At 46.6% G+C, this 21,504-nt stretch overlaps 1 pseudogene; it reads left to right on the top strand.

Moving 5' to 3' along the window:
• Positions 1–17,098: 17,098 nt before the first annotated feature.
• LOC123486228 overlaps positions 17,099–21,504 on the top strand; it is a 50,198-nt pseudogene continuing 45,792 nt past the window's right edge.

Raw genomic sequence — 21,504 nt, 5'->3', positions numbered from 1 at the left:
CACGGCAAGCGGTACCGAGTACCAAGTCTAGGTCCAAAGACTTCTCAACAGCTTCTACCCCCAAGCCATAAGACTCCTGAACAGCTAATCATGGCTACCCGGACTATTTGCACTGCCCCCCCCACCCCATCTTTTTACACTGCTGCTACTCTGTTAATTATTTATGCATCGTCACTTTAACTCTACCCACATGTACATATTACTTCAACTACCTCAACTAGCCGGTGCCCCCGCACATTGACTCTGCACCGGTACCCCCCTGTATATATAGCCTCCCTACTGTTATTTTATTTTACTTCTGCTCTTTTTTTCTCAACACTTTTTTGTTGTTTTATTCTACTTTTTTATTAAAAATAAATGCACTGTTGGTTAAGGGCTGTAAGTAAGCATTTCACTGTAATGTCTGCACCTGTTGTATTCGGCGCATGTGGCCAATAAAATTTGAAGTGGTAGTAGGTGCCAGGCGCACCGGTTTGTGTCAAGAACTGCAACATTGCTGGGTTTTTCACGCTCAACAGTTTCCCGTGTGTATCAAGAATAGTCCACCACCCAAAGGACATCCAGCCAACTTGACACAACTGTTGGAATCATTGGAGTCAACATGGGCCAGCATCCATGTGGAATGCTTTGGACACCTTGTAGAGTCTATGCCCTGATGAATTGAGGCTGTTTTGAGGACAAAAGGGGGTTGGTGCAATTCAATATTAGGAAGGTGTTCTAAATGTTTGGTGTACTCAGTGTATATTAAACATAGGAAAATCACGTTTTTGACTGCATTGGGCCTGTAAAGAAATATCTGGCATGGCCATGCCTGACCACACTCTACTTCCACAGCATCTGATTTTGGGATGATCTCTACATTTAACTAGTCTCCCTAGGAAGATTTTCCTGTGTTAAAGAGTGTGTAGGTTTCAGGGTTGGGGTCAATTCCATTTATTTTCCAGTCAATTCAGGAAATGTACAGAAGTTCCAATTCTCTTCAATGCTTTTCAATGAGAACGCGGTCCTCTGTAGCTCAATTGGTAGAGCATGGCGCTTGTAACGCCAGGGTAGTGGGTTCGATCCCCGGGACCACCCATATGTAAAAATGTATGCACACATGACTGTAAGTCGCTTTGGATAAAAGCGTCTGCTAAATGGCATATTATATTATTATAAGAACATTTTTCAATTGGAATTAGAATCTAGTTTACTTTCTGAATTGACTGGAATTTAAATGGAATAGACCCCGACCTTGGTAGGTTTAAGATTTCTAAAATCATTCACCACCTGCCACGTATCACTTTACTTACACTTTACTTTGGACAGATCATAATAATAATCTATTTTTTTTAAATCTAAACCTTCTCCTTTTTTTGTTCCCTTTACAGTACTGTATATCACTCTGATCATACAGGATAATATACAGGCGAACAAGATACCCGAACATGATACTACACTCTCTCTCTCTCTCTCTCTCTCTCTCTCTCTCTCTCTCTCTCTCTCTCTCTCTCTCTCTCTCTCTCTCTCTCTCTCTCTCTCTCTCTCTCTCTCTCTCTCTCTCTCTCTCTCTCTCTCTCTCTCTCTCTCTCTCTCTCTCTCTCTCTCTCTCTCTCTCTCTCTCTCTCTCTCTCTCTCTCCTCTCTCTCTCTCTCTCTCTCTCTCTCTCTCTCTCTCTCTCTCTCTCTCTCTCTCTCTCTCTCTCTCTCTCTCTCTCTCTCTCTCTCTCTCTCTCTGTCTGTCTGTCTGTCTGTGCTAAACTGCCGGACCTTTAGACGCCCACACATAGTGATTATTGGTGGTCCGCACTCCATAGCAGTCGGGGGTGTCTGATTTCAAAGGCAGTGGAAGATTTGTGGTCTCTTTAAAACCGCTGGGCTGGCTGGCGCCTCTCATTCCAGCCCATTGAAAGAGAGCAGCACAGCTCCAAACCCCCATCGACAATTACTGTACAGCAGAGGTGCCGGGTCATTGAGAGAAATTTAGGATAGATGAATAAAAATGCTCCCTGTAAGAATTTAAACTAAAATGTTTGCCTGACACACAGAACATCTTCACTGAAAAGTATAGCAACAATGCATCGGAACAGAATCCCCCAGTGAATAAATATTTTAAGAGGCAATCTCTGAATACAGAGCGTGGCCCTAGCAACACCAGGGTTGTGGATTCAATTCCCATACTGATCACATACTAAAAATGTATGTACACACTATACTGTAAGTCGCTTTGGATAAATGCCTTTCCTGCTGCTGTCATATATTAGTGTACATAGAGGCATGGCGCAGGGAGTCAGAGCAAAAACAGAAGCATCAATTCACCTGATGTGAAAAGTGGGTCATATCCCTCTTATGGAGGACACGCAGCAGACAGCCATTGACTTCCTCGCTGTAACACTGTTGCATTATACAACAGATTTGATTACATCAGTTCAGCCTCTCGATGGGAACCAGTGATGTATAGAGAGAGAGAGAGAGAGAGAGAGAGAGAGAGAGAGAGAGAGAGAGAGAGAGAGAGAGAGAGAGAGAGAGAGAGAGAGAGAGAGAGAGAGAGAGAGAGAGAGAGAGAGAGAGAGAGAGAGAGAGAGAGAGAGAGAGAGAGAGAGAGAGAGAGAGAGAGAGAAAAAAATAGGGAGAACGGGAGAGAGGGGGGAGAGGTGTGGGGGAGAAAGAGAGAGAGAGGTGTGGGGGGAGAAAGAGAGAGAGAGAGAGAGAGAGAGAGAGAGAGAGAGAGAGAGAGAGAGAGAGAGAGAGAGAGAGAGAGAGAGAGAGAGATAGAGAGAGGGGGAGGGGGAGGGGGAGGGAGAGGTGTGGGGGAGAAAGAGAGAAAGAGAGAGAGAGCGAGAGCACTACATTATGTCACAATATATTTTTCATGGTACATTGTGCAGGGGAAGGTGGTTCTTTCAGTACTGTACATGCCAAACTCACATCTGTGTTAAGACATCTGCCTGATCCTTTCAGTCGATCACTGGAGACGTGAGATGAACCTGTTCAGAACACTACTGTGCCAATGGTTTGACCCTGTCTTCTTCTCTGAGCAACTGCAAGGTTTTTCTCTCTGCCTTTCTTTCCCACATTATTAGAAAGGCAATGAGGAGAAAATGATCCACTGAAGAACATTGAGTTTCTTTGGTTTCTTTGGTTTCAGTCCTTAGTTTTCCCCAGGTGGCCATAATGGTATTATTAGTATACACAGAAACAAACCAATCAATTTATACCCAGAGACTGCTATATGGAGATTATTTTAATGCATGGCTTTGAATTACAGTAAGATGAGTCCACTAGGATAAGCTAATGCATAGTAGATACAGATAGCAGTGTGCAAAGTGCTGTTTCTTTCCACAATGGCAATTTTCCCCTATTCCTTACTGACAAATCATTGCAGGACTGATGAAAATAAATTTGTTGACAATAAAAATATACAGTCCACAAACCAATGAGTCATCAAAGAGGAAGAGAACTGGTTCTCTGTAGAACCAGTTTATTAAAAATTCTCAGAGAACATAAGGAAAACAACAAGATAACAAACATCCTTTTGAAATAAAGCACACCACTATGTTCAGCTAGTCTCACATCCCTGAGCTTGGTCGCACCTCCGCCTCCACACCAGAGAGGTGTCTAAGGAGGATAGGAAACTGCTTATCTGATCTTCTCTTCATTTAAAATCACTGTGAACAGATGAACAGATGGCTTGATTCAGCCGTCCCCTCTTCTGAGCCTCCACTATACCTTATTTACAGTGGAACGTTCAACGTTAGAAAATGAACATTAGTCAATGAGCAATGGCCGGCACGTGGATAACGTCTGTAGAGCATTGACTGCGCCTCCTCTGGAAACCAGTCGACCCAAAGAAAAATGCCAAGCTGTTCTGCCAACATACAAAAGGAAGTCAGTAGTATTGACTCCTTTCAAAGGCGAGCCAGTGGGGAAGTATTCTGCCTTTCACTGGTATGGGCGACATTCGATTGGCTACTACCTGGCTTGGCTGAAGATAATTGCCCTACTAACACTGATGGCGCTTCAGCCTCAGCTGTGTCTGTACTGCCTACAAAGACACACTGCCAGGATATATGGTGAGTGTGGACATCATGGAAAGGCTTCAGCTGTAGCTGTGAAGGTGCCTAGCTGCCACTAGATGCTATGAAGCTGGGGAACACATCCTCCTCCTCAGCCACAACAACTCTGTCAGCCTGCAACAGATGGCCCACACACACATCACCACCACCACCACCACCACCACCCCCTCCTCTCAAGAGACCCAGTCACTGGGTAAACCCAGACACTCAGACAGCGACATTACCCACTCCACTCAAACCCCATTGTTTCCAGTTTGTCCTGTTTTGTGGAAATACTTGGAATTTTTAGTGTGCGGCCTGCAGAGACTAAGGGGAGGGTCGAGTGAAATGGGCCATGTCCAGAGATTGTGAGAGAGAGAGAGAGAGAGAGAGAGAGAGAGAGAGAGAGAGAGAGAGAGAGAGAGAGAGAGAGAGAGAGAGAGAGAGAGAGAGAGAGAGAGAGAGAGAGAGAGAGAGAGAGATCGCAGTCAGGCTGGCGCCACTTTATCTACAGCAGGATCTCAGACTGCCCAGGAGTTTCCTGAATGAGTCGCTACTGCTTCCCAACTGAGGTTGAGCTGGCTGGGCTAAAAAACAATCTCTGAGCTGGACCACCCCACTGGGCTGGTGTTAGACAGAACAACTGCTAAGAAAGACAGCAACATGCCAGTGATCCTCTCCACAATAATCAGACAACCTATGTGTGTTCGTATGTGTGTCTTGGAGGGATTAGGCAGAAGACTCATTTCCATTTCCCTGTGACAGTGGACAATAGTCATGTAGCCCTGTGTAGCTCAGTTGGTAGAGCATGGCGCTTGCAACGCCAGGGTTGTAGGTTTGATTCCCACGGGGATGGCAGTATGGAAATGTATGCACTCACTAACTGTAAGTCTGCTAAATGACGTAAATGTACAAATGTTTTTCTTATTATTATCAGACAAATACTACAGGGCCGTCCTGAAGTAAATCCCATTTACCTCATCATCCTGGAAGTGTAAACGGGTTCTATAGAGTACAGCTGGCCATCACAGCATGGTAGAACAACAGCAGAACAGATGACACTTGAAGAAACCCTTCCTGTTTCCTCATTTTGTCTTTCTCCCCCTGACTCTTGACAGATATTCCAGTTAACCATGCAGCTATCTCTCTCTCTCTCTCTCTCTCTCTCTCTCTCTCTCTCTCTCTCTCTCTCTCTCTCTCTCTCTCTCTCTCTCTCTCTCTCTCTCTCTCTCTCTCTCTCTCTCTCTCTCTCCCCTCCTCTCTCTCTCCCTCTCTCTCTCTCTCTCTCTCTCTCTCTCTCTCATTATACCCCCCCAACAGGGTATAATGCTTCATGTTTACCCTGCAGCGACAGCTCCCTGCTCCCCACCCTTCACCCTCCCTCCGCCACGCCGTGGATTAGCTCGACAACAACACTTTCAATGCCTCCTGTCTGACTAGACAGAAAGGGACAGAGAGGACTGGGGTAAATCCCCTTTAGTCTGGAAATATGCAAATGCTGATGGAGGCAGGATTCCGGCAGAACTCAATGGGTACAGAACGTAGCAGGCTGATGTGGCGGACTGGCTAGTGGATGAAAGGACCCGGCCGTTGTTTGAGCTTGCAGGGTTCTCTGCTGCTCAGGCTAGCCCAATTCCTGGCTGCCGTCTGTGTCAGTGTGTGTCTGTCTGCCTGTCTGTCTGCCTGCCTGCTTGCCTGTCTGTGGTGCCAGGGCAGCTATGTGAATGTACTGTCATGTTCGAAACATGTTTGATCGTCTACCAACCAAAGCAAAACTGATATTCTTCTCAAATTAGCCCTCATGAGAGGAGCTTTACGAAAATAATAGTGTATATTTGTCACGAGTTACAAAGCCAGAACCCAGAAGCAGACCAGGACAAGGTAAGTTGAAACGAAGGTGAGTGTATATTTACAAATTCAAGAGTGATGCTGAATAATCCAGGGAACAGAGCGGGCGGCGTTGATTAGTTGTTGGGGGTGCAGTGGTTGATCCCATCATGGCTCGGCAGCCGTCGACCACCAGGCAGAGGTTGGATGAAGGTTCCGGACGAGTGATGTTCATGGCTAACGATCCGGCAGGGGAATGGATGTTAGGCCAGAGCCTAAGAAGGGTGATGATCAGGACCAGGTGTGCAGATTGCAGATGGGATGCAGGTGCGGAAATAAAGAGAGCTCCCGGAGCGTTCCAGACCCCTCGGGAAACTGGAGATCCCGAGCAGAAAAACTAGTCCACAGACAGGACCCGACTCAGACTGCCGGGATCGTTACAGTACCCCCCTCCGACGAACGCCACCGGGCGGACTCCCCGGAGCGCCAGGATGGAGGCGGTAGAAGTCACGGATGAGGTCAGCATCTAGGATCTGTCGCCGCGGAATCCAACTCCTCTCTTCAGGACCATACCCCTCCCAGTCCACGAGATACTGGAAACCCCGGCCCCGCCGTCTGGAATCCATGATGCGTCGCACCGTGTAGGCAGGACCACCTCCCGATCATCCGAGGAGGAGGAGGAGGAGGCGGAGGAGGCAACAGAGGACTGAGGAAAACAGGCTTGAGGCAGGAGACATGAAAGGTGGGATGGACTCTGAGCGTCCTCGGGAGTTTGAGTCGAACTGCCACCGGATTGATCACCTTCTCCACCACAAACGGACCAATGAACTTCGGTAACAACTTCCTAGACTCAGTCCGTAAAGGAAGATCCCGTGTGGCCAACCAGACCCTATCTCCGATGGTGTAGGTGGGAGCGGGGATCCGGCGACGATTCGCCTGGAGCTGATACCGGTCCGAAACTCCTAAGGAGTGCCTTTCTGGCCCGATGCCAGGTCCGGTGGCAACGGCGAATATGGGCCTGAACAGAAGGCACTGAGAGCTCCTTCTCCTGAGAAGGGAACAAGGGAGGTTGGTAGCCATACAGGCACTGGAAGGGGAGACATCCCAGTGGCAGATGTAGGGAGAGTATTGTGGGCATACTCAACCCAAGGCAACTGAGAGACCCAGGAGGTGGGGTTGGAAGAGGCCAGGCAGCGTAGCGTGGATTCCATCTTCTGGTTGGCTCTCTCCGCCTGACCATTAGATTGGGGGTGAAAACCAGATGTGAGACTGACTGTAGCTCCAATGGCCAAACAGAAGGACTTCCAGACAGCAGAGGTAAACTGAGGGCCACGGTCGGAAACGATATCACTGGGCAACCCGTGGACCCTGAAAACCTCCCTAACCAGGATCTCGGACGTCTCCGAGGCAGAGGGAAGCTTGGCAATTGGCACAAAGTGGGCGAACTTGCTGAATCTGTCCACGATAGTCAGAACGACCGTGTTCCCCTCAGAAGCGGGCAACCCAGTGACAAAGTCCAGGGCCAGATGCGACCATGGTCGCCGGGGAATAGGAAGGGGGTGAAGTAGTCCAGAGCTGGGCCGATTGGTACCCTTATTCTGCGCACACACTGGACAGGCAGCAACATAACCCCGAGTATCCTCGGCCATGGCAGGCCACCAAAAACGTCTGCGAAGAAACGCCATCGTCCGAGCCACGCCAGGGTGACAAGCCATCTTGCTGGCGTGGGACCATTTGAGGACCGCAGGACGAACCGACTCAGGCACAAACAACCGACCGGGTGGACCGTTACCGGGACCGGGCTGCGTCGAAGAGCCGCCATCACCTCCTCCTCAATCTTCCACCTAACAGCTCCCACGACGCAGTTCCGGGGGAGAATTGTCTCGGTCTTGGACCCACTCTCCTCCGTCTTGGAGAACATCCGAGACAAGGCGTCCGCCTTGCCGTTCTTAGATCCAGGTCGGAACGTCAGGGAAAAAATTGAATCGTCCGAAAAACAACGACCACCTGGCCTGACGGGAGTTGAGACGTCTAGCCCGATTGCACGTAAGCAAGATTCTTGTGGTCCGTCCAGACACAAACGGTTGCTCCGCCCCTCCAACCAGTGGCGCCACTCCTCCAAGGCAAGTTTCACCGCGAGAAGCTCCCGGTTACCCACATCGTAATTCCTCTCCGCAGGCGAAAGGCGACGAGAGTAGTAGGCGCAGGGATGGAGTTTACTGTCCGTGGAGCATCGCTGCGACAGGATGGCGCCAACTCCCACATCAGACGCGTCCACTTCAACGACTGAACTGACGGGCCGTGTCCGGTTGAGAGAGAATCGGTGCGTTGGTGAATCGCCTCTTCAAATCCAGAAACGCTCGATCCGCCTCCGGATTCCACTTGAAGCTCCTGATACTGGAAGTCAAGGCAGTTAACGGAGCGGCCACACGGCTGTAATCCCGGATGAATCTGCGGTAGAAATTCGCAAACCCCAAAAATCTCTGGAGCTGCAATCTCGTACCGGGCTGGGCCCATTCCAGAACCGCTCTAACCTTCTCCTGGTCCATCCTAATCTCTCCCCTGGAGATGATGTACCCGAGAAAGGATGTCGTGTGGGCGTGAAACTCGCACTTCTCGGCCTTCACGAACAGGCGATTCTCCAACAATCGCTGCAGAACCTGCCGGACATGCTGGACGTGGTCGGAAGGTTCCTTCGAGAAGATCAGAATGTCATCCAGGTAAACAAACACAAAGAGACCGATCATATCTCTCAGGGACGTCGTTCACCATACTCTGGAATACCGCTGGAGCATTGGTCAGTCCAAACGGCATCACCTGATACTCGAGTGACCCATCGGTGTATTGAAACCCGTCAACCACTCGTCTCCCTCTCTGATCCGGACCATGTGATACGCATTGCGTAGGGTCTAGCTTAGTGAACACCGTAGCACCCTGTAAGGAGTCGAAGGCAGAACTCATCAAGGGCAGGGGATACTTGTTCTTGACCGTGATGTCATTCAACCCCCGATAATCAATACACGGTCGAAGAGAGCCATCCTTCTTACCCACAAAGAAGAATCCTGCCCCCCAGGGGGTGATGACGAGGGACGAACGAGACCAGCAGCTAGGGACTCCTTGATGTAGGTCTCCAAAGCCTCACGTTCAGGGCGGGAGATACTGTATAACCTTCCCTTGGGGGTAGACAGCTCCAGGGAACAGGTTGATGGCACAATCATATGGTCGGTGGGGAGGGAGTGACAGAGCCTTCTGCTTACTGAACACTTCCCCCAAATCGTGATATGTCTCGGGAACCAGGGACAAATCTGGGGGTTTAGCCTCAATCACCTGACTGGGAACCGAATGGGGACAGGCAGTCTTGAGACAGTTAGCATGACAATCAAGGCTCCAACTCGTTACCTTGCCCGTCACCCAATCGAACGTGGGATTGTGTTCCTTCAGCCAGGGGTATCCAAGGACCAGAGGAACATGGGAAGACGGCAGAATGAAGAATGAAATCATCTCCGAATGATTCCCCGACAACAGCATCTTAACCGGTTCAGTCCTCATCGTGATACGTGCCAGACTACTGCCGTTCAGAGTGGTCGCTTCAATGGCTTCCGGCAATTGCTCCTTGGAAAGCCCCAGCTGTTCCACCAACTCGGCATCAAGAAAGCTTCCATCGGCACCTGAATCGATAAAAGCGTTAATCGCTAAGCTCTGATTCCTGTTCACAAGGGTAGCCGGGAAACGGGGTCTGACAGAGGTACTGAGAGGTTGAAACTGGCTCGCTAAAAGTCCTCCCAACTTTAGCGAGCCGGGCAGTTTGACGACCGCCGGGAACAAGTGGAGATGTAATGTCCCGAGCTACCACAGTAGAGGCAGCAGTTGGTCTTACGTCTATGTTGACGCTCCTCCTTGGTTAACCCGTGCCGCCCCACTTGCATGGGTTCAGAATCGGGAGAGAGGACCTCTCCACTAATCCTTTGTGGGGGAGAATGATCGACGTGTTCTGGTCCACCACCCGACCCGACTGGAACCTGAGAAGCTGAACGGTTGGACGGAACCCATTGCTTCTCCCTCCTTCGCTCTCGGACTCGATTATCCACCCGAATAGACAAGGCTACCAAGCTGTCCAGGTCACTAGGCTCCGGATAGGAGATCAACTCATCCTTGAGCTGCTCCGACAGACCCTGGTAAAAGGCCGCTTGCAGAGACTCCTCATTCCACCCACTCTCCACAGCCAACGTCTTGAACTCGATCACGAAGTCGGCCACGCTACGGAGTTCCTTGGCGAAGCGAAAACAGGCGCCTAGCTGCGTCCCTCCCCTCGGACGGAATGGTCGAAGAGCTTCCTCATCTCGGCCGTGAACCCCTGGTATGAAGCCATGCAGGGATCCTGTCGTTCCCAAACGGCTGAAGCCCACTCCAGCGCTCGACCACGCAGCAACTCAATCACAAAGGCTATCCTAGCCTTGTCTGTGGCATAAGAGTAGGGCTGTAGATCGAACACCAATCCACACTGCATAAGGAAGGAACGGCATCTTCCCAGCTCCCCCTCATATTTATCCGGCGTCGGAACCTTGGGCTCACGGAAGGACACAGCTCCAGAAGCGGCAGGCGAGATGGGTGAAACCGGTAGTGGATCCTCCACCGGACTCTTGCGTTGGTTCTGGACCTCCGTCAGACCGGTAGAAAGGTTCCGAACTGACAACGCGATCTCCTGTAGTACCGTGCTATGATGGCCCAACATCTTCTCCTGATGGGTAATGGCATGGCGAACAGAGTCCAGGTCCGCTGGGTTCATTACTGGCCGGATCGTTCTGTCACGAGTTACAAAGCCAGAACCCAGAAGCAGACCAGGACAAGGTAAGTTGAAACGAAGGTGAGTGTATATTTACAAATTCAAGAGTGATGCTGAATAATCCAGGGAACAGAGCGGGCGGCGTTGATTAGTTGTTGGGGGTGCAGTGGTTGATCCCATCATGGCTCGGCAGCCGCCGACCACCAGGCAGAGGTTGGATGAAGGTTCCGGACGAGTGATGTTCACGGCTAACGATCCGGCAGGGAATGGATGTTAGGCCAGAGCCTAAGAAGGGTGATGATCAGGACCAGGTGTGCAGATTGCAGATGGGATGCAGGTGCGGAAATAAAGAGAGCTCCCCGGAGCGTTTCCAGACCCTCGGGAAACTGGAGATCCCGAGCAGAAAAACTAGTCCACAGACAGGACCCGACTCAGACTGCCGGGATCGTTACAATATTTTAGGTGGTGATGGACTAAGTATAGGGCTGTCAATGCTCAGTCTGTCGTGCTGTCATCTCCCCAATGAGAGGAAACAACATGGCCGGGTCCCAAATGGCACCCCATTCCCATAAAGTGCACTACAAGACAGACTCCACTTAAAAAAGTAGCACAATTGGGAATAGGGTGCCATTTGGGACTCTGCCATGAGGACCTTATTTCAGGAGGTAGGTCTATATGTGAACAGCCATCACATGCTGTTGAATACTCTAATTTGGTAACTAAGGTTGCATTTTCTGGAGATATCACAAAACTCAGCATGAGGTTGAACCCTAAATTGGGAGCAGCACCAATAAGTGTCCTCTCAACACCAGTGGGCTCCTAACTTAGAGGCGCCTTTAGGCCCTGTTGACAGGCTAATGCTAGCGGGGAAGTATTTCAGCGTGACACCAGAACCAGCTGGAGAGGAGGAGCTGCTACTGTAGACCAAAGTCAGCAACATACAGTGGTGTATGACATATGTATGACCCTGTTGCCCTTACAATTATTTACTATGGCTTTGCAAATTGCCAAACCTGCATGTATATTGTGATGTTATTTTACATGGACGACGTAAAGAGACTACTTTTTCTCGACATTTCCACAATGTCAATATATCTCATAACATTGTGAGTTCATTATAGAGCAAATCCATCAACACATGCTTTGATTTGAGAGAAGACGGATCCTGTGATCAAATAACTCAGACTGTACATACATTATGATGACATTGCCATATACAACCATCTTCTATTTAAGGATGTGACTTTTCAATGCAGTGTCACACGATTTGCTTATCTAACATTCAGTATATCAAAATTAACTTCAGAAGTCTGTCGCTATGCATGTATTAACACCCAAGGTTCTTAGCATGAAAAGACAATGTGTGAATTCAAATTCTATAAAAGGAAATGCAAGGATTCGAATTCATGAAAGCCTGGTGAGTAATAACCTTCATTGCCCAATTCAAACTCAAATAATTGATTGCTTTCATCTGTAGATGCAATGAATGTTTCAGTGGCTCCCTGGAATATGAAAAGAAAGATGTTTATTTGTTCCAATAACGATGGGGTGAATAAAAAGGTCAATATTTGTAAGTGAATAGACCTATGAGTGGGCAGGCCTTCATCTACATGATGGATGGCCTTACAGTAAAAGCCTTTGATGCCATGAATGGCAATGGAACAGAAAGCATAAAGAGATGAAGCTGAGAAGAAGATGACATGAACGGATGCTGAGAACCCGTTGACCCCTATCAACTTGTTTCTGGTACATTTTGAAATGAGTTGAAATGACAGTGGCTGTGCAAAAATGGCCAACTTGGAAAGTGTGCTCCACTGCTCACAAAATGTTGTACACAAAAACAGTTTTGTACTTTCAAGAGTAAAATCCTTCGTGACACAAAACTCTCGTTGTGGCAAAGAAAGTGTCATCAGATTCTTTGGGAAGATCTTTGCACTGTATCAGGAAAAGATCTAGGTAATCGATCTATATTGATACAGGTATAATGCCTGTAATCATTTATCACTGCCTGTCCTGCCTGTCCTGGCAATGCCTGGTAAAGAAATATGTATTGCCTGTCTATCTAGAGTGCAACAGTGGCAACAGTAGCTAATGCTGGGCATGCTAAGATTAAAGAGACACCGATACGTGCTTTGCTCTAAAAAGCACTGAGCTTGCCAGCTTTAATGTTGAGACATGTTCAAAGCCTCCCTGCACAGAGGGACAGAGAGAGAGAGAGAGAGAGAGAGAGAGAGAGAGAGAGAGAGAGAGAGAGAGAGAGAGAGAGAGAGAGAGAGAGAGAGAGTGAGAGTGAGAGAGTGAGAGTGAGAGAGAGAGAGAGAGAGAGAGAGAGAGAGAGAGAGAGAGAGAGAGAGAGAGAGGTGAGAGAGAGAGAGAGAGAGAGATGGAGAGAGAGATGGAGATGGAGAGAGGAGAGAGAGAGTGAGAGAGAGAGAGAAGAGAGAGAGAGAGAGAGAGGTGGAGAGAGAGAGAGAGAGAGAGGGAGGGAGAGAGAGAGAGAGAGAGAGAGAGAGAGAGAGAGAGAGAGAGAGAGAGAGAGAGATGGAGAGAGAGAGAGAGAGAGATGGTACCTGGGTTCATGTAAGGACATGAGGAGAGCAGTGCCAGATATAAGCAGGAATTGGGACAGCATCCACATAGGCTTTGGGTTTCAGGTGCAGTCCCACCCCTCCTACAGGGAGGAGGAACAAAGCTGTCACTGATACCATCACTCATGTCGAGCACCACGGAGTGCGGGTGTCGAGGAGAGACAGATTCTGCCTGCTTTGACAAATAGGGGAAAGAGAGCCCCAGAAATAGCATAATAACTCTTTTGGATGATTTGCTCAATGTAGGTGTGAGTCATGTAGGTGTGAAACATGTTGAGCACACAACTAAATAATTGTATTAACTAGTATTGTAGTATGGTATGTAGGCTGTAAACCCGATGTAAACACAACATCCCTCAGAAAACCAAACATAAATTCTGGTTTCTGACGCTGAAATAGAAGTAGCTATTATGTGTCAATTTAATCAGATAGTGGAATATTCGGCCTCTAAAAATCGCTCTGAGATATTCACTAAAAACTGTTGCTGCATAAGTGTCCACTCCGCTCTTTGCTGGAGAGGCAGAAGTGATGCACATGCCTGCTCTGTACATTTAAGGGCATACTTAATGTACTTATGCAGTATGCCAATCACAAACAACCTAACTAATTAGCATCATCATATGTAATGGCTGGATGTGTAATGCCGTTACAGGAGATTTAGTTTCCTAATGAGATTATGAGGCGGGTAATACTGCATTCCAAATGGCACCCTATTCCCTATATAGCCCTATGGGCCCTGGTCAAAAGTAGTGCACTTGGGTGCCATTTGGGATGCATGCTATATCTCAGCAGGTGCCAGTAGGATGTAGCCTATATATCTTGTGATGTATGTTATCTCTATGCCATATAGCCTATGCCTGTACTTCGTTGCAAAGCACATTTTCCTATGTGATATACTATTCTATTGTCCCTTCCCATACCTTGCTCCCTTCCTCAAGAAGAGGGAAAAAGAGAAGAAGAAAAAGAAGAAGAAGAAAATACTTGTGATGTGAAAGATAGAGGAAAGGAAGACAACATGACCATGCCATGGGGTAAGGCTGTTAGCCTTACTACATGTGCTGCATCTAATCCTATACAATTTTAGCCTGGGGCCTGGGACTATAGGATAGTAATGACTTTGGCAGAGATCAGCTGCAGGCAGGTGGCAACAATTACCAGGTGTGAATAAGGTCAGGTGTGTCAATGGATCAAGCTGTTTAGAATCTGCTTCTGATCCAAACGGACTTCCTGTCACCACTTGTCTTTGACTTTTAGATTTAGCAACGTCGTCAGTGGGCATTACAAGGCAGTAATTAAGCGATATGTATTCAGTTTAGTTCAAGATCAAATTTCCATATCTTGCTATTGAATACTGGTCTGTTCATACTAGCTGTAAGGGTGCTATTTTCCACACTACTGAAGCTAATTTTTTCTCCCTAAATGTTTTGGATAAAATAATTGAACAAGCCAGGACATTGGCAAGTGTCCTTCTCAAGTGATTACTTTTATTACACACGCATGGATTATATAACAAGCTCTAGACTAGGGATAGGAATGCAGACAGTTTGTCAGAGCAGTACCGTGCTGTATGAACAATTGCACATTCCCTAACAAAAACCTAAATATAAACAAACAGCCAACTCTGCAGGCTGTCCTCCTTTTTCATCCTTCAAATACATTGAAGGTTTTTATGTTAAAAAGGAAGACAATATTCCCAAACTGGAAGACAGGGGGGTTGGTGAAGTTGGTAAGTTATAGGAAGGAGAAATAGCCAAGGTTTCTATAGAAGTCCTCACAAAGATATTAAAACAAGGAGAATTCAGACAAGTGGGGACATTTCACCAGTCTCCACAAGGAAAAAGGCTATTTTATGCTTAGGGGTTATGTTTAGGGTTAGGGTTACAATTAGGGTTAGGGTTACAATTAGGGTTAGGGGTTAGGTTTAGGGTTAGGGGTTAGGGGAAATAGTGAATGGGAATCAATTGTTTGGTCCCCGCAATAATATGTTAACAAGCGTGTGTGTGTGTGTGTGTGCGGTGGGAGAGAATGTATCTTAGTGGCACACTGTAATCTCTCCTGTGCCAAGATCCCTGGCCTTGTTTGGCGGTTGGCCCATTTGGCATGTGGAATTGTTTCAAATCTTTAAATTGTTGGTTGCTGCTGTGCTCTTGACATACATTTATATAGACTGCTGCTTGACTACAACTGACAAAGAAAGTGTTCTAGAGGGCCTCCAGAGTGGTGCAGCGGTCTAAGGCAAGGCGATCCCGGGCTGTGTCGCAGCCGACCGGGAGACCCATGAGACAGTGCACAATTGGCCCAGCGTCGTCCGGGTTAGGGGAGGGTTTGGCCGGCTGGGATATACTTGTCCCATCGCGCTCTAGTGACTCCTTTTGGCAGCCGGGCGCATGCACGCTGACTTCAGCTTTCCTCCGACACATTTGTGCAGCTGGCTTCCGGGTTAAGCGAGCAGTGCGTCAAGAAGCAGTGCGGCTTGGCGGGTCGTGTTTCGGAGGACACATGGCTCTTGACCTTCGCCTCTCCCGAGTCCGTACGGGAGTTGCAGCGATGGGACAAGACTGTAACTACCAATTGGAGAGAAAGGGGTAAAAGTACAAAAATACATATTGTTCTAGGTGTACAATGGTGGTCCTCAAACCAGTGTGCCTACTGTAACATTGGCAGGAGGACATCCCTAATCTAGTCACCTCACATTGTACTCTTAGCAAGCTACGTAACAGCAGGAGGACATGGCTGCCCAGTTGGGTCTTAGTTGAAATCCTGTGTGACCTCTTGGCCTTTTTAACTAAGCACTACTCCTCATGTAATTAGGATACTCTGCTCTAGTCCAATTACCGTTTCTAATGCAGCCAGAGATTGGGATTGGGAGTGAGAACACATCCCACGTTTAAGTGTATGCGTGTGCCTATGACCTATTGGCTCAGAATTTTTTTATCCAGAACAATAAACACTAGAGCAATAATCCATAATAATCCAAACACTTCATGTTAAAAGGTATTTCTACTGGCTACTGCAGCGCTCCTACAACACAATGCTACTGTATTTTGCCTGGCAACAAAGTACCTACCACACAGTGGTGTTATATTTGTGTAGGTATGACAACATCAGTGTAGCTTGGAAAAACACTACAGTATGACAAATCACTGTTGACATCAAAGAATTCCAATTATCCCAGACACTGAGCCTTATGTGTTACAGTAGCATGCAAGTAGAATGGGTACGACACAGCAGATGCCTTTGTGTGCTGAGGGAAGAGAGAGAGAGGGGGGGAGAGGTGGAGAGAAAGGGGGGGGGGCACTGTTGCCTGAGTACATTCATCATAGCCTCATCCATCAAAACCAATTTAGCCTGATAGATCAACTTGTGCAGTCAGAGAAATCCTTCAGCTACCAACATGCAGGAGGCAAATACATTTATTGCCCTGAGACACGTCTCAGAGTAAATGAACTCAGTCATACACAATGAGGTAGAGAGGAGATAAAGACAATCCTTTCCTCTTCCCATATTACTCACATACACTGTATGTGAATAAGTAAGCATTTCAATGCATTGTTTATACCTGCTGTAAACTGGGTACGTGACAAATACAATTTGATTTGGATTTGAAAATACAATGGGAACACTACAATAAGCCTCGGGAGGCTGTGATCATGAGACAAACGTTCATGCAAGCACAGCACATCCGGCTCTGATTACTTCTTTCACCCAAATCATTATCCACCAGTCCACCATAATGAAATTGTAAAAACCCATGATCCTGCATGTGGTAGGCCTACACCTTTCCTTGCTCCACTTACCATTGACATTTCAATCAACTCCAGGGGGGTTAGCTGACTAAACTCCACTCCATGGTGAAGGAAGTTTATGATGAACTCCTCCAATGGAGTGGAGCGGAGACCAGGCTTTGTGGAATTCAGCTCCGACTACATCAATTCGCCCAAGGTCAGTACTTCAAAAATAATAATTATGAATGCTTAACTTGTACCTATGTTTGTCCTCTATGAGTTGCGTGCCTTTCCTTGTTGCTGAAATCCATACTTTTTCAATAAATGTTAATCAAATACAACCACCGACTGTTTTCTCATTGCTGTTGCTCTAAGACTCTAGGCGCAACTCAGCGCAAATGTGCATGTGAAAATTGAATCTCAACAAGGAAACAGTTGGTGGTTGTATTTGATTAACATTTATTGAAAAAGTATGGATTTCAGCAAACAAAACAAGGCACGCAACTACATAGGACAAACATAGTTACAAGGTAAGTGTTTCATCACTAAAAAAAATTGAAGTATTGACCTTGGGTGAACTGATGTAGTCGGAAGCGAGAGGTTTTACTCTGCCCAAAATCTGTCCATGAAAATAAGCCCAAGATGGAGGGTTTATAAACAACATGGTTTTGAGAGGCTGGCTTCTTGACCGAAGGCTTTACTTAGTTTGAAGTGGAGGGAGTACGGGGCTTAGCATGTCTCTTGAGGATGCTAAAAATAGATTTCGGCTTGGAAAAGTGTAATATTGTCAGGTAATTGGTCAGGTAATTGGTTAAGGGAGGAGGATTGGAGGGAAAGAGAGAGGAGGTTGAAAAGACTGAGGGAGGCAGAGGAAAGGTTTGAATCTGTTGAAGCTAGCAATAACAAGGTAGAGGGTATGTCGAGGAAGATGGTTGTCAAGTTCAAACACAGTGGGCCGGACGCTAGTTTGAGTTCTGGAGGTGAAATGGAAGGGGTAGAAGGTGTTGTGAGGAGCTTGGAGCCGAGCCTTGCATTGATGGACATGGTTATGATAAAGTTATGTTTTGTCCAGTGGGAGTGAGATTTTTGAAGAGGGTGAACCAGGCCTTTTGGCTGATCCATGGGTGGAAAAGACGGGTGGAAAAGATGGTGGGTGCTGTTGAGTTGGTGAAGGTAACCTTAAGTAGACTTGTGATGTTTGTTTGTGTTTCTTCAGATCAGAAGACGCAGGCGCTCCATGCGACGCAACTCGGGGAAAGACCTGTATCTTGCTTTGCGCTTAAGTACAGGGCATCATTGAAGGGAGTGATTTCTGGGGTAGCGTTGTGTGGAGGTGGAGCAATTTAAGTAGAAGATTCCTGGTGTTTGTGACGCTCGCTGTTTGGTGCGACGTAGCTCCGGTGGGGGCGCATGGTGAAACAGAGGTGACACAGTCCGTTTTTTTTGCTTTGATTCAGAATCTTTACTTAACAAAGTCATGTTAAGATATATGAGTTATGCTGTTAGAGCTTTTGTGCCGAATACACTGCGGTGTTATAGGTGTCTCGTTTATGGGCATGTCACAGAAGTGTGTAGGAGGGAGATTCCAAGATGTGGGAAGTGTGCAGGAGGACATGGGACAGAGGAATGTGTAGTTTCGGTGGAAAAGTTGTGTGTCTCAACTGTAAGGGTGCCCATGTTACTAGGGATCGGAGGTGTCCGGTCCGTTAGAGGCAGGTTGAGGTGGCCAGGGTCAGGGTCAGAGTAGTGCAGAAGATGTCGTATTCTGAGGCAGTGAAGAAAGTAGAGGAGGGTGGATCAAGGGTGAGGGATTCTGAGAGGATCCCTGTGAATAGTAGATCTGTGCCAGAACAGAGGGATAGGCCAATGAGTGATACAGTAAGTTTGGCTTCTTAGCATTCATAGCAATCGTTATCAACTGTACCGCAGAGATGGAACGTAAGTCACAGAAAATAGATGTTCTGGTGGCAGCTGCAGAGAAGTACTTGGGGTTACTAGATTTGACTTCAGAAGAGTTACAGGGTGTGTTGAGTGGTAGTGTCCCGTCCTCTCAGGTCGTTGGCCTGGGGTAGGATCAGATAGGGTTAAAGTAGTGGAATAAGGTGGTGGGTTTAAATGAGTGTAGGGTTAGTTGGTAGGTTAATGAAAAATATATGTTACATTTTTTATTTCTTATTTAATTTCTCCCATTTCCCCTTTTTTGTATCGTAAAGTGTAATGGATTTATACTATAGTTCAGTTGGGTGCTTTAATGCATCATATTGGATGCCATCTGCCATAAAATAAGAAGAAGAAGTGAGGATTTTTTATATGGAGGTCAATGAGAGAGTTTCGAATTTGGTCAACAAAAAATGTAATTGCTAATTTGCTATGTGAGGCGAATGCACTGATATAAGTGGACACAAGTGGCATTTCGGGAACTTTGAAGAAAAAAAACCTACTTTATATCTGAGTTTTGCTTGTTGTCATATAGATAGAGGTCTCATCATGGATATAACCTGATTTAGCATGGACATTGCCATTGAGGGCTTCCACCATTTTAAAGTAGTCATTTGGGTAGGGATTCCTATGAGTTGGGAGCAATCAGCCAATGATGAAGAGTAAAATGGACTACTTTAAAAAGGAGATTGCCTCAATGGCATTGCCCATGCTGTCACATATGCTATAATGGCACAGATACAAAGATGATTCCTCTATCTAGCTCTATGGCCTGTTGTTCACATGCGTATCTGCCCTCTAATTGGCTAGAATGGTCCCACCTGATCTCGCCTCCTCCTGCTTGCTTTCCATCTTTGAGGACATGTATTTCCATTGTTAGAGCGGTCACTCAAATATCTTGTCAATATAATAGACAATCTTTATCTCTGTTCCACTCCGTTGGTGGAGTTAATCAAAACCCACTAAGCATTTACTGACAGCAACATCTTTTGGAAGCCTTTTTTTACCAGAAGTCTTTTTTTTGGTGTAATCCGGATAGGCCTTGATTTCAACGTCCAAGGAGACGGCTGTGTTTGGTTCAGATTTTGTCCTGTCTGGACCGGCCTTGATTTCAACGTCTACAGACGTTATTTGGCCCAAACATAGACGTCTATAATTGGTTCAGATTTGGCCCAGTCCAGACCGGACCAAATCTGAACCAATCATAGACATCTATGTTTCACAAGTTTGAACAGCACAGTACAGCACAATACTGTAGAGTAGAGCACAGCAGAGTACAGTACATCACAGTACAGTACACAGTACAGTAAAGAAAAGTAGGGTATTGTCCAGTACAATACAGTAGAGCACAGTACAGTACAGTAAATAAAAGTAGAGTATAGTACAGTACAATACAGTAGAGCATAGTAAAGAAAAGTATAGTGTACTGTATTGTACCCTACTTTACTCTATTGTACTGTACTCTACTAAATTAAACTGTAGAGTACTTTACCATACTGTATTGTACCGTACTCTACTCTACTCTACTATAATTTAGTTTACTGAATAAAACTCTAATGTGCTCTACTGTGCCGTACTATACTGTGATGTTCAAACTTGTGAAACATAGGCTAGACGTCTATGATTCGTTCAGATTTGGATCTGATCTGCACCGAGCAAATTTGTACTTTGAGGGCAGAGTTCATTAGGATAATACCAGCATGCTTTGCAAGTGTTTACATTTTGGTCATTCAGCAGATGCTGTTATTTAGTACCTGCATTCAGCTACGGTACACAAACAAAAATATAACAGTCATAGCAATAAAAATTATTTTGTAAAATTATAACAGTCATAGCAATAAAAACAATATTGTAACTGTTATTGAGAATGTTATTGTAGTTGAAGTGGTCTGTTGGTTTATTCTGTAGGTTGGACTACTTTGAACATCATTGCTGCCAGTTTTAAAGCTTTTGAAAAAGATAACATAAGTGCATGTGGCATGGGAGCAATAATAAATATGCTGTTGCAATCTTCAGTTGACTCCGCTTTCCTATATTAAAGATGTGCTCTGAGATCTTAAGAACAACAAATATGTAACATATTGCACAAATTGGATTCCCTGAAGAAGGCTGAAGAAGGCACACTGATGCCAAACGTTGGTGTTTTACCCAATAAATTATTGGGAGTTCTCTCATCTCCACAGAGGAACTCTTGAGCTCTGTCAGAGTGACCATCGGGTTCTTGGTCACCTCCCTGACCAAGGCCCTTCTCCCCCGATTGCTCAGTTTGGCCGGGCGGCCAGCTCTAGGAAGACTCTTGGTAGTTCCAAACTTCTTCCATTTAAGAATGATGGAGGCCACTGTGTTCTTGGGGACCTTCAGTGCTGCAGATATTTTTTGGTACCCTTCCCCAGATCTGTACCTCGACACAATCCTGTCTTGGAGTTCTACGGACAATTCCTTCAACCTCATGGCTTGGTTTTCGCTCTGACATGCACTGTCAACTGTGGGACCTTATATACACAGGTGTGTGCCTTTCCAAATCATGTCCAATCAATTTAATTTACCACAGGTGGACTCCAATCAGTTGTAGAAACATCTCAAGGACGATCATTGGAAACAGGATACACC

This window comes from Coregonus clupeaformis, unplaced genomic scaffold (genome assembly GCF_020615455.1).
Source record: "Coregonus clupeaformis isolate EN_2021a unplaced genomic scaffold, ASM2061545v1 scaf1074, whole genome shotgun sequence".
NCBI classification, from domain to species: Eukaryota; Metazoa; Chordata; class Actinopteri; order Salmoniformes; family Salmonidae; genus Coregonus; species Coregonus clupeaformis.
Note: the sequence above shows the minus strand (reverse complement) of the source record. Positions and strands in the feature narration are given on the sequence as shown.